We start from the raw sequence: 13,523 nt of genomic DNA, 5'->3' as shown, positions 1-13,523 counted from the left end.
ACCTGCCAGGTCTTTAACCTCAGACTGGTGGTCACACCATTCGCTCCCCTCCTCTCAAGCCTTCAGATTCAGACCACATTACACCACCAGCATTTCCAGGCCTCCAGCTTGCAGGAAACAGATGGTGGGACTGACGTCTCAGCCTCCATAATAATGTCTCCTCTGATAGATCTCTAAATATCCTACTGGTTATGTTTCTCTGGAGAACTTTGACTAATAATAGATGGAACCAGTGTGTCCACCTGTATATGAAAAGTTTCTGTAAAACTTACGTCCCATCATTTTTTATTTTTATTTATTTTTATTTTTATTTTTGAGACAGAGTCTCGCTATGTCACCCTCAGTAGAGTGCTGTGGCGTCACAGCTCACAGCAACCTCAAACTCTCAGGCTTAAGTGATTCTCTTGCCTCAGCCTCCCAAGTAGCTGGGACTACAGGCACCCACCACAATGCCCGGCTATTTTTTTTTGTTGCAGATCTCATTGTTTTAGCCAGCCGGGGTTGGGTTCAAACCCACCAGCCTCGGTGTATGTGGCTGGCACACTACCCACTGAGCTATGGGCACTGATTTATTTATTTATTTATTTATTTATTTATTTATTTATTCCAGGAAGGGCAGAGGCAGTTGCCTTTACTGGGGGTCATGGGCCAGCTGGCTTCAATCAAAGGCCACACACTTGTTCTTGACGTCACCATCAGCTGCTATGCAGTTGATGGCCTCTAGGTTGAGATGGTTGGGGAACTTGAATGTGTAACCATCTGGCAGCTTGACGGTTGGGTCTACCTAGTGGAAGCGGATGCAGCCTCCAGGATACTTCCAGACTGGAAGGGAAGGGCAGCCTCCCGCTTCTCCGCTCCTGCCATCCTTATTGTCACACACAACAGTGTTGGCATCCCCATGGGCATCGAAGCAGGGGTTGAAATGCAGGCACAGGTTGTTGTCTTTGCCCAGGTTCAGCACAAAGCTCTTGGCATTGGGGGCAACCTCACCCCGTACTCTGAGGGACTCCCCAGGTTGGAGATTCAGGTTGCTGGTGGCCACGCTGCAAGCCATGATTGAGGCAGAGGGATGTTCAGGGACCAGCTGTCTGAAGACTCCACCCCGTCATCTTTTTTCAGATGAAAAATAAATATAAATTGAAGTTCTCCAGTTAAAAATAAAGAATAAGGAGAACACAACCACCTTAAGGGTTAATCTAGAAGTTAGAGAATGCTCAAACTAAAGCCCCTTCAAATCCATTATGTTAAGGATGGGTGTATACAAAGCAAAAGTCCTTGAGAATTTTTCACATAATTGTTCATTCTGCCTCCTCAACAAATTCTCCCTGGAAGTTACAATTTGATGCAATATTGTTTCTCAACCCTTGTTCATCTCCTACACCACTGGGTCATTTTTTATTTATTTATTTATTTATTATTATTATTATTTTATTGTTGGGGATTCATTGAGGGTACAATAAGCCAGGTTACACTGATTGCAATTGTTAGGTAAAGTCCCTCTTGCAATCATGTCTTGCCCCCATAAAGTGTGACACTGGGTCATTTTTCATCACAATATTACAGAACTAGCTTATTCTCCATGAGAGTCTGGGGCAGGCCCGTGAGGAATGGACTGATTCTAGCAATGCGTTTTAGTTCAACACCGTTGCTACAGTAAACCTCTGGGGAGATTAGGGTGTGTAGCCACAAAGATGGCCCAGTCGTGGTCAGATCTGCTTTTATATACAAAGACCAGTTAACTCATGTCATATTTAGAAATGATGTGATGAAGATAGATCTCATTAAGATGCTTTGGAATATAAACATTAAAAATCACTCTGTCATGTTTATGCCAAAAATAACTTTATTTGCTATAAGAGCTTTTTATTGCGTGCCTGTAGAAACAGATGTTTTCTATGAAGATGAGCTCTGAGAGGATTTATGGAGTTGAGGTTGGCACAGCATGAACGTTATACTTGATCTATCTGCCTTTTCTCTGGCCCCTACCACAGTGCATCTAACTCGTAGCTAAAGTGAATGCTGCATTGATTATCCCTGACATCAAGCCACAATTTAATGTTAGCTGTTTCCTCTGACTTTTCTTGAAACAGGTGTGTATCAATAAAGATAAAGAATAAGGAGGAATTCAATTATCCTTTAATATGTGAATAGCGACAAGTCTAAGATCTAAGTTGTAAGTGGAGCTGGAGGTAGAACTTTTGATTTTGGAATATCGTTCAACCCGGTTCTCTGCTTTGTCCCAAGTCGAACCCAGCACCTGGGGAATCTGAGGATGGAACATTCTGGGCCACTTTTGTCTATTTCATGAACTCTTCTGAATGCCTGCAGACAGGAGAACATCTCCATTAGTGTGTGCATTTTGTGATGGAGGCAGGTTGCAAAATAACGAATATGCCAAGGTCTTTTGGTGACTGAGGAGACTGGCTGCCTTCTGGTTAGGATTGAGTTTCTATTCAGCAGTCAAACCTGGAGTGGTGTTGGTATTGGCAGAGCTTTTGTGTGTTTGTATGCTTTCAAACATCAAAGCATTCGAAGGAATAATACAGGGAATCATTGTCATTGTCACAGATTTGATATCATTAACATTTTGCCACCTTTGTGTTATCTATGTATTTACACACCCATTTATTTTGCAGCATGAGTTGATGTTCCCTGCATAATTCCTTATGTCATTGGTCATTGTTAAATGGTGACTTTTTAATTCTATCATTTCATCAACATGTATTAGCTGTCATTATTCTGAAAAGAAAAGCTTTCTTTCACATAGCAACTGGTGATGACCATAATTCCTTTCAAAAAGACAGGGTAAGTTTTTGAAACTTACTAAAAATTTTTTTTCACTAAAAAATTTTAGAGTAAGATGTTGGCATAACAGTAGCCTCTGGTGGCAGTAAGTGCTTTCTTCCTTTCTTTTTCTTTCTTTCTTTCTTTCTCTTCCTTCCTTCCTTCCTTCCTTCCTTCCTTCCTTCCTTCCTTCCTTCCTTCCTTCCTTCCTTCCTTCCTTCCTTCCTTCCTTCTTTCCTTCCTTCCTTTCTTTCTTTCTTTCTTTCCTTTCACTCTTATTTATTCATTGGGTCACAATCAATTGCAACTTTTTTTTTTTTTTTTTAAGTTCAAATACTTCCAAATTTGGTCAGTTGGAGGCTCTTCAAACTGACTTTTAGTTTCTTCCACTTTTATTTTGAAAAACTCTCAAGCTTACAGAAATGTTGGAAGAATAATACAAAAGACTTCCTCATTTTCTCATGCAGTCATTAACATTTTACAACATTTGATTTGGCATTCTCACTCTCTTTGCTGGGGCCATTTGACTAAATTGTTCTCGTGATGCCCATTAACCCTAAACACTTCAGCATTTCTCCGGAACAAGACACTCTCTTACATAATCACAAGACAGTCACCAAATCTGGAATTTGACAATGATATAATACTGTTTTCACCACTTATAATTCATTTGCTTCCTCACTCAGAAAGAAGTTTAGTGCCCAGATATTGGTGGAGAAATAGGTAGCCTGGAAAGTTACAATATGCAGGCAACATGTTTTCTATAAAGTGCTCACAATTCTAACAACTTTCTCTAGCACTGAGGTATTATTTCACTGACTACCCTTGAATTAAGATTTTGAGGAGGAAGATAATTGAGAAAAATTAACCATAAATTCAGTTCATTATTTTCATTTGCTCTTGCAAAACACATTCTTTTCCCATATAAGGATATAGGCCAGCGCAAATATAGAAATTTATTTAAAAGCAAGAGTTAAAAAGAAGACCCCAAGTATATACAAAGTCTTGCTGGTTTGCAAACTGCTTTTACTGCATTTGTCGATCTTTAGAGCTGAAAACATAATTAGAATTTGCATTTAAGTTTTCAGGTATCACAAATGGGCTTCAGGTCTTGTTTTTTGAATAGTATCACTGACGTGGAAGACACTGAAAGTTCTGCAAAAATCTGAATGTTGGGGCTTGCTTCCCTCCCTCCCCCAGCCCTGGACCTTAACAGCAGTTTTATTATTTTGTTTTCTATCTCCCACATGCTGCTTTACAAAAGATTAAAAGGTTTTTTCAAACTTAGTTTTAAAAACAGTAATTTTTAAGAGAAGACTCAATCTTTAACTATGAGGTGGTTTGATTACTTATGAACATATTCTTGTGAAATTCTTAAATTATAAGTGATACATATTGTTATACTACCAGGGTGCCAAGAACATATATACACATTTTAAGAGATGGTCTCTATGTACTACATACTACTTCTTAAAGTTGAGCGGAATTACGGTAGTAATGTGTAGAATGACATTCATTCAAAAGATGGTGATAATCAAATGAATGCTAACATTGCCACGTGACAGGCAGGATGGTGTAAGAAAATGGCTGAAGCAAGGTTGTCTATTGAGGAGTGCAAGCCCATTTTGCAGTGGAATTTGAAATTCAAGAGTGTCATGGAAGTACAAGGACAGTGGAGGCATGAGTATGGAACAGAACCTCCACCCCACCTAAAAATATGCATCCAGGGTAAGTTTGAGGCAATGGTGTTGTGTGTGATGTGCACAGGGGAAGATCTGGAAGGCCTCACACAGCAAGTCCTGCTTCTTCTGCTGTGGTTTTAGAACAGTTTACATCCTTGCCACAGAAGTCTACCACACAATGACTTGATAATAACCATTTTGAGCACCTGTAGAAGTCAAATGTGACTTGTATCCATCTTTTGTTATTGGTATATATTGAGCATGACAACTTTAATACAGTTTTTCTCCTTTCTTAAAACGTGTGTGTGTGAAATAGAATGGCGATTGCTTCCACATTAAAATACCTCATTCATAAATAAAATAGTTATATGCCATAGATTCGGGGCTATTCCACTTACAACTCCTCACAGGATTTATACAGTTGGTGTGGAATAGAAACTCACATAGCACTTAAGATTTAGAGATTTTTTTGGTTTTGTGGCCAAAAAAGGTTTTGCCTTCTGTTTTTAGCTGTCGTGACTGAAGTACACCAGAATCTGGAACTATTCCATTTTCCTTTGTACCGTTCTTTTCTTCATGCCCTTACCAAAGGTCATGTACATAATGATCCACCTCAAATCTTGACATGCAGGAGGCATCTGCCTTGCTAGCTTCATTTCATGAGTCTGTCTTTCAGCCACATGCATCCAAGTCCATTTACCCTTCCATGAAAAATGAGGCCCCTTGGCCTCCAGCCCCCTGAGGATGGGAGAAACCCCGCTCTCTTTTGATGGCTTGCAAGCTTCCCTCCTTTCCATGTGAGTTTGCTGTTACCTTTCTCTTTCTGATCTGTAGGTTGTTAAACATTTCATGACCTTTTCCCAGTCTCAGGCCAGCCAGTTAATTTCTCTCCATCAGAAGTGTAAGTAAAATAAGACAAATTATTTTCCCTTTATAAATAATTTAAATATATTTTGAATATACACAAATTCATAGCAAACAATACCTTTAATATAGAGTACAAATATTTCCTCAACAGATGTTTGCATATGTATTAGCAATATAATTGATTTGCACTCCAGGAATGAGGAAGCCTCCTGGAGTCTATGTTTAACCTTGTTAATCCACCCCCCCCCCACCGTAAATCTCTATTCTTTGTAAGAGATACAAGCCCATTAAGAGAACATTCTATATAAACCCTCACCAAAGATCTCACATCATTGCTAAAGTTAAATGACAGTTCACAACTCATGGAATATATTTGTTTTCAGAGTAGACCCTTGGATTACATCTTGCATATAACTCTTCTGAGACTGCAGAAAAGGGTGATATACAAGCTATATGACCCATGTAACCACAGAGACTATTCGGTCTTTTCCCATCTGCACAAAAAAAGACCTTGACATGCTGCCTCGCACGTAGTCTAGTTTGCACTTTTCCACTTCCTGGATAAGCCAATGATTATTTTTACTTATTTATGACATCCTATCTCCGCAAAGAATTTGAGGCAGCTTGCAGGATTGATTAATAGCCATTGGAAAAACACAGTCATCGGCCAAAGTTGGGTTTTATCGGGAAGAAATGTTCACCACACTAAGCATAACAGTTGATCAATGCCAGCAGTGAGCTAAAAATTGCCTGGGAAGACTTGCTAATGCTCTTTATGTACTTTCTGTGCTCTGCAAATACAAATGCACATTCAAAGCTACATAACACAGCAGGTTACATCAACCTAGACCATTTACAATGGTGAAAATGTTGTTGACAGCTTCAAAAACGCAGGACATCTATGGAACAAAATATACAAAGCCCGTCTTTGAGTAAGTGCTACCCTTGTCCAAATAGAAATTCAGTCCAGCTACAAACAAAATTTTCCTATGAAGGAAAACATGAGATTGGCTGATTTGTTTTTTCAGCTAGCCTAAAGAATGGCAGTGCTAGGAAGAAAAAAAAAATTTTTTTGAACACATATGTAAACAGCCAAAGATCTCCTTCCCTCACCCCAAATAACACTTAGAACTTTGGGATAATATGTATTTCCCAACCAGGAATCTTTTATCCTGGGGACCTTGAGGTGTTCTGAATTTTTCAGACAAGCATATTTTAAAATATATACAAAATCTGAACATTGCAATCCCATCCCCACCATTTCTCACTTGGACTACTGCAGTAGGCTTCCAACTGTTCTGTCATACTACAGCACCACTGGTCAGCACAGCCCTCATTGTTGAATGAACAATTACATTTACACACAAGCTGAGATATGATGTTTATTTTCTTTTGACTGAAATTCCAACTCAGATTGGCCATACTGGTACACTCGTATTGATCAAAAATTCTGATTGTAAGTCATTTATATAAGTGTATCATTGTCTTTTTTTTCATCATTTTCTTCATAGGGATTCTCTTTACATTTTTTTTCTTTTTCTTTCTTTGAATTTATTTATTTTTATTGTTAAATCATAGCTGTGTACATTAGTGCAATCAAGGGGTTCAATGTACTGGTTTCATATACCATCTGAAATATTCTCATCAAACTGTTCAACGTAGCCTTCATGGCACTTTCCTAGTTACTATATGTAGGCATTTGTATTCTGCATTTAGTAAGTTTCTGTACCCATTCTAAGATGCACCGTAGGTGTGGCCACTTCCCCACCATAAAATTTTAGTACCACAGATATACTTTTACTGTTTTTATGTACTATATAGAGAGCTATGTTTTATTTATAAAAAGACAGCCCATACCATAAGAAACAGTTCCACCCCCTTGAATATGAATGATCTTATATCCGCATTGAGTAACATTGGGAAAACTACTTAGTAGGTAGTTAATATTACTTACCATGCTTTAGTTAAAAATCCTTCTGGCCAGCCATGATGGTTCACACCTGTAATTCCAGCACTCTGGGAGGCTAAGACCACTGGATCATTTGAGCTTAGGAGTTTGACACCAGCTCAAGCAAGAGCAAGACCTTGTTACTACTACAAATAGAAAGCTAGCTGGGTGTTGTGGCAGGCACCTGTAGTCCCAGCTACTGAGGAGGCTGAGGCAGGAGGATCTCTTGAGGCCAAGAGTTTGAGGTTGCTGTGAGCTATGATGCCACAGTACTCTATCAAGGGTGACAAAGTGAGACTCTTTGTCAAAAAAAAGTGGGAGAGGAGGTAGGGAATGGGGGTCACAGTTTATGGCACACCTCTTGGGGGCAGGACACAATTACAAGAGGGACTTTGTCTAACAAATGCAATCAGTGGAACCTAATTCTTTGTACCTTCAATGAATCACAAACAGTAAAATAATAAATAAATAAATAAAACTTTCTAAATATGGGGCTTATAAGAGAAACATAATGATCCTAATTGATTTTTTTTAAATAGAGAAGAACCACTTAAATAGCTGCTAACTCTGTCATCTTTATTTCTTCTGTATTTCTGTCATTTCTTTCTTTCCTTCCTTCCTTCTCTCTCTCTCCTCTCTTTCTTTTCTTTTTGTTTTTGACCTTTATTTCTGATCTTTTCCATTTTACAGGACAGGTAGGTACCGAAACACCCAGGCGTTGAAGGGGAGCTGACCTGACCTTGAAGGGGAGACTAAGATCTCTCCCCTCCCATCCTTTCCCTTCCCTGCACCGCACAACCTCCCCACTGGGCTTTGAGAGTCATTCAGCCCTATCATATGGGAGGACGGATTTGTCCTTCAAGGATCAGCTTCACAGAAAAAGAATCATAGGGCCTAGTACAGCGGCTGTCCACGGTAATCCTAGCATTCTGGGAGGCCAACGCAGGTGGAGACCTGAGACCACTAGCCTGAGCAGGAGCGAGACAGCCACTGCCCCTCATCCCCCTCCCATAGTCCCAGCTACTCGAGAGACTGAGATAAGAGGATCTCTGGAGTTCAAGGCTTCGAGGTTGGTGTAAGTTATGATGACACATGGAGCTCATTTCAGGGAGATGAAATAAGACTTGGTCGTGGTATGCCAATGAATGCAGAAGAGGCACCTGGTCAACTGACAGGGGCTAAGGTGATGAGACCCTCGTCCCACTCATGGCCTAAAGTCTGCCAGGGACATCTGACAGGTTACCCCAGGGCACTGTGGAGACCGAAGCTAAAGCTGACATGCGCTCCACATGGGCGTCATGCAGGCATGGGAACCCAGGGGCTCATTCTTAGCTAGCTTTGGTGTTCAAGATGGGGACGGGAGTGGGGGATAGGGTTAGGAGAGAAGGAAAGAAAAAGAAAGACAGGAAGGAAGGAAGAAAGAGGGGAGTGGAAGGGTGGACACGAGAGGAGAGGAGAAGGCCAGTGGATTGCTTGAGCTCAAGAGTTCAAGACAACCTGAGCAAGAGCAAGACCCCTGGGTCTCTAGTAAAAGTATAAAAAGTGAGGCAAGAGGTTTGCTTGAGCCCAAGACTTTGAGGTTGCAACGAGCTGGGATGCCATGGCATTCTACCCAAGGTGAAAAAGTAAGATTATGTCTCAAGAAGAAAAAAAAAAAAGGAAAAGAGAAAGGGAGCAAGAGAGAAAGCTGAGTCAATGATTTTCAAAGTGTACCTTGGAGAAGCTCAGGGGAGGTGTCCTAGGAGCTTCTGCACAGACAAAGAAGGAGCAGGATTTAGGACCAAGGGAAGTCAGCATGTAAGATTCAAAGTCTCCCCAAATCCTGTTTAATCCCAAGCGGAACCCTTCACTTTTATATATTATGTTGGTATTTATATTTTGATTAAAGAAGAAGGTAATGATTTAATCTGTTCCATGATGGTTTTTGGTTGGGAGGTGGGGTTTGCTTTGTTTTGTTTTGAGACAGAGTCTCTCTTTGTCACCCTGGGTAGAGTGCCATGGCATCATAGCTCACAGCAACCTCAAACTCATGGGCTCAAGAGATTCTTTTACCCCAGCCTCTTGAGTAGCTGGGCCTATAGGCACCCACCACAATGCCCAGTTAGTTTTAGAGACAGAATCTTACTCTTGCTTAGGCTGGTCTTGAACTCCTGAGCTTAGGCATTCCACCTGCTTTGGCCTCCCAGATTACTAGGATTACGGACATGAGCCACTGTGCCCAGCCTGTTTTTTGATGTTTGAACTGATTAAATTTGGTGGAATTTTTTCTAAATGTATGATTTTTTTAAAATATTGGCATAGTTAATATAAAATTATTTGTTTAGAAGATACTTACAGGTCAGAATCAACCACTGTTTGACAATACCAGCACTCTGAGGATACTTACTGCGCTAGTCTTTATGGCAATGGTTTTAAAACACTGGGGCTTGTTGAAACAAGATTTCTGATTCAGTAGCCTGGGTGGGGCTGTTTGCTCTCCTAGGCAGTTAGCCTTCATGCTGTCATAAATAAAAGTGGTTTATACTCACTGCAAAAGAAGCCAGAGAGAATTATTTTTTTTCTAAATACCCAATATTTATCTGTTCTATGTGGGTATCCCTCCTGCTCACCTTCATTTTATCCATGGTATTAAAATTAAAATACAGTGTCATGTAAGTTTCAATAACTAAAAGTCTGTTTTAAGTTGGTAGATTTCATTATAGAATATGGTCCATTCCTGATTAAGAATCAAAAGACCGTGAATACTCAATAGAGGCACAAATGTTCTGTTTCTGACACTCTTCCCTGTGAGACTGTAAAGAGCAAAGTAGTACCATCCTATGTGATCAAGATAGTTGACTAGAAGCACGGGCACTCATCTCCTTCTCAAAGAAGGACTGAAACAGCAAACAGATAACCACAAGTCAAGCAGGACATATAAGGAAGGACACTGGAATTCAGCCAGGAGAGAAACTCAAGGTGGGAGCATAGACAGGAAGCCAAGTGCATGGCCAGCCCCAGCAGGGAGTCCTCATTGTGGAGCTCCCCACTGCAGGAGCTCCCCAACAGTCCACAATCCCATAACAGATGTCTATGTCCTGGCTCCCGGAAAAGCCCTCAACCCTTGAGTCCATGAGACTAGTTGTGCCAAAGAGGGAATTTACACTGGGTTCCACTCATCTCTGGGACCCAAGCTACTGCATGATGGCCCCATTTTGAGACAGAAACAAACATCAGATTATGCCCTGCCCTGGGGCCTAATAACCCCTGCATCTCCAATTTGGAGCCCAGCCAAATTTCCCTTACATCCACTAGGAGGCTGGACCCAGCACTGTGTTCACATGGCCAGCACTCAAGCCCACGCAGCACCCTACACTCTTGGTGGCAGGCAGTCCTGAACATTAAGGAGTCTCCCTCTGGGACTCAGGGAGCTGGAGTTTGCACTACCAGATCCTGAGAACAACAAATCTATGAGGGGCCACCACCACCAACAGCAACATCATTCCCTCCAGACCCAGGGCTGCCATGGACCCGAGCATGCTCCCCAGAGACACAAAAGCTGACTCATCCCAGGTGGGCACTTCGAGGACTAGTCTTGACAATACAAACCACTCCTGCCACAGTCAGTGCCCATGTGCACTGTTGAGGGGCCTAAGGACTGGCCTACCCAGCACCCCGGTCCCCAGGAAAGCCTCATCACAAACTCCACAAACACCTGTAGCCTAAGCTACTAAAGTACTTGCAAGAAGCCAAAAAAATCATACAGAGACTGCTCTATAACGACAATCAGAACCAAACCAAAAGTATACTACCCAGTTGACAATATAGATACATCTCCAGGAAAAAATCTTCATGAAAACCACTCCATAAAATCAGAAGAAGTATCTGTTGTACCAGATACATGAGTATCAACATATGTACACAAAAAACATGAAAAGACAGAGAACATGACACTTCCAAAGGAACACAATAATTTTCCAGTGACAGTCCCCTAAGAAAGGGAAATTTATAAAATGTCTGAAAAGAAATTCAAAATATTATTAATGTAAGTTGATATTAGTTATATTAGTTATATTATTTATTGTATATATTTGGGGGGAACAGAGTTTCATTAGGTCAACAGGGTAGAGTATTATAGTAATTATATTAATAATACAAATATTAGTGATGGTAATTAAAATGTTGTGATCGTTAATTAATAATATTAATAATTAAAGATCATTATCCTAAGGAAATTCAGTGAGATATAAGAGAATACAGACCAAAAAATCAGAAACAATTCATGATCTGAATGAAAAATTCAACAAAGAGATAGACGTTATAAAGAAGAACCAAACAGAAATTCTACTGGTGAAAAATCCAATGAATAATATAAAAAATACAATGGAAATCTTTACCAATAGACTATGTCAAGCAGATAAAAAAAAATCTAAACTTGAAGATGAGCCTTTTAAAATAACCCAGTCATATTTTTTAAAAAGTACAATAAAAATGAATAAAGAAAGACTATGTGACATATGGAACACCATCAAGAGAACAAAATCTTCAAATTATAGGGATTCAGAAGAATAAGAATTAGGAAAAGTCATAAAGAAAACTATTTAATGAAATAATAGAGGCCAAGAATGGTGGCTCACACCTGTAAACCCAGCACTCTGGGAGACTGAGGTGGGTGGATTACCTGAGCTCACAAGTTCGAGACCAGCCTGAGCCAGAGAGAGACCCCATCTCTAAAAAAATAGCCAGGTGTTATGGCGGGCACCTGTAGTACCAGCTACATGGGAGGCTGAGGTAAGAGAATTGCTTGAGCCCAAGAGTTTGAAGTTGCTATGAGCTGTGACGCCATGGCAACCACCAAGGATGACAAAATGAGACTCTGACTCAAAAAAAAAAAAAAAAAAGGAATAATATCTAAAAACTTCCCATGTCTTGGAAGAGTTATAGATATCTGGATACAGGAAATTTAAATATTCCCAAATAGAATCAACCAAAAAAAGTTATCTCCAAGTCATTATAGTCAAACTATCAAAAGTGAAAGACAAAAAGAGAATTCCAGAACAAGAGAAGGTATCACCACATATAATGAATCACCATCAGACTAACAGAGTTGTCAGCAGAAACCCTAGGAGCCAAAGAGAATGAAATGATCTATTCGGAATTCTGAAAGAACATAGAGCCTGAGCTTAGGAATTCCAGACCAGCCCGAGCAAGAGTGAGATGGCATCTCTACTAAAAATAGAAAAATTAGCTAGGCTTTGTGGCAAGTGCCCGTAGTCCCAGCTACTCAGCAGGCTGAGGCAAGAGGATTGCTTGAGCCCAAGAGTTTGATGTTGCTGTGAGCTATGATGCTAAGGACTTTACCCAGGGTGACAGAGAGAAACTCAATCTAAAAAAAAAGAAAGAAAGAAAGAAAGAAAAGAAAGAAAGGAAGGAAGAAAGAAAGAAAAGAAAAGAAAAAAAATAACAGCAGCTAGTCAAGAATACTATATTCAAAAAAGCTATCTTTCAGAAGCGAAGGAAAAAGTCTTTCCCAGACAAGGAAAAACTGAGAGAATTTATCAGCACTAGAATGGCCGTACAAGAAATTCTTAAGAGAATCCTACATCCAGAAGCCAAAGGTTTATCGACCTTATGAAAACACACAAAAGTATAAAATTCACCGATAGAACAGATACATGCATGAGAAGGAGATCTCGAATTTCGGAAGCAGGCGAATCTTGCCCATTTTTCTTTCTTTTGTAGGTAGTTTTTCTTTTGAGTGTAGATAGCATTTAACTTTTGGTTAACCTGATAATTCAAAGTGTATGCCAGAATGCATTTCTTTGTAATTCTTTTTACTTGATTTTTGCTTGGAATTAAATGACTCAGTCTCCACCTATGGACATCTGATAATTTTGCAAAGTATTTTTCTGCCAGTTTTGTTCAGAACGTAACTTCCTGTGTGAAGCTCTCAGATCTCTGTTCATAGCTGTCTATCCACTTTATTTTCATTCTGTAAGAACTCAAGTTCGTTTCCATATCCCTAATTAATTCTCTTCCACTCCAGTGTTCAGGACACACCTCCAACTGTGATTTTAATTATCCTATTGCATTTTAGTGTCCTTTTGATCCCTTCCTGTGTCATTCATGACCCCCTTCTTCCTTTTTATTTTATTATACTATTATTTCATCTTGGAAAATGAAAAAAATATTTATAACTTTTATTTCCAGGAAGATTTTTTGTTTTGCCTTCTTTTGAGGATGGTTTTCTTATTGCTTCTGTA

At 39.9% G+C, this 13,523-nt stretch overlaps 1 pseudogene; it reads right to left on the bottom strand.

Annotated features, from left to right (window-relative positions):
• Positions 1-658: 658 nt before the first annotated feature.
• On the bottom strand, positions 659-1,054 carry LOC128576301 (galectin-1-like; annotated as a pseudogene).
• Between the last annotated feature and the right edge of the window lie 12,469 nt (positions 1,055-13,523).

The sequence above is a fragment of the Nycticebus coucang genome, chromosome 24, assembly GCF_027406575.1.
Source record: "Nycticebus coucang isolate mNycCou1 chromosome 24, mNycCou1.pri, whole genome shotgun sequence".
NCBI lineage: Eukaryota > Metazoa > Chordata > Mammalia > Primates > Lorisidae > Nycticebus > Nycticebus coucang.
The sequence above is the reverse complement of the archived record's forward strand: the minus strand, read 5'-3'. Positions and strand labels throughout refer to the sequence as shown.